Raw genomic sequence first — 964 nt, 5'->3', positions numbered from 1 at the left:
ATCAGTATTAAATGCGATACCTGGAGCCAAAAATTAGATTAAGTGGAAATTTGCATATATGCAGTTCATTATAAATGGACCCTGCTGTCTAATTAGGCACAAAGTGGACGGAACGAATTCTGTAAATACAAGGACAGCATTCTTGCGTAAAAAAAATCAACACCAGGTACACAGCGAATCCTGTCTAATCTGACACTTTTTGGAACATGCATACCGGTCAGATGAACCTGTCTAATGTAATAAAATATTCTCAACAATCGAGTTTCTTTTCCTAGTAAACTATTACTGTTGAGAGCTGACTTTAAAAACATATTATTCTATTGAAAGAGTCATTCTGTCAACATAAGGTTGTGTTCATAAATGTATCAATACTTAGATTTTGTTCTAAGTTCAATTAACTAAAATATACAGTAAAATGCATATCCCATTCAAGAAATCTCTGTTAGAATTTAATAAATACACAATAATGTATAATGAAATATGTCTTTCCTAAATATAAAATCATTTCAGAGATTTTACAGACCTGAGCTACGGGGTAGATATTTACTGAAGCGATCTTTTATACAATAACTATAAAAATTCCATGAATATCGCTATTCAAAAACATAACTAAAACCATCAAAGGCTACTCCAAAAAAGTATCAAGTTAACATAGATTCTACAACGGACTCCAATAATCAAGAAATTCTATGCATGGTTTGTGCTAAAGAAAATAAGTCTTATTATATGGTATTGTTTGAATTGATTGACTTCTGTTGGTGGTTCCTGGTTGACAAACCTTGGGAGTCCAGCAGAGTAGATGTTTTATTGGAACTGCCTTGAGATGAGTAACATAGAGACAGAGATGTCAGAAGTGAGAGCAATCGGCTAAAACAAGTTCATCTAGTTGAGATTAACTAATCATATTTCACAATACTGTACGATGACCTGTTCCTTCCTTATCATATAGCCTTATGTACATGTA

The sequence above is a fragment of the Pecten maximus genome, chromosome 7, assembly GCF_902652985.1.
Source record: "Pecten maximus chromosome 7, xPecMax1.1, whole genome shotgun sequence".
NCBI lineage: Eukaryota > Metazoa > Mollusca > Bivalvia > Pectinida > Pectinidae > Pecten > Pecten maximus.
Note: the sequence above shows the minus strand (reverse complement) of the source record.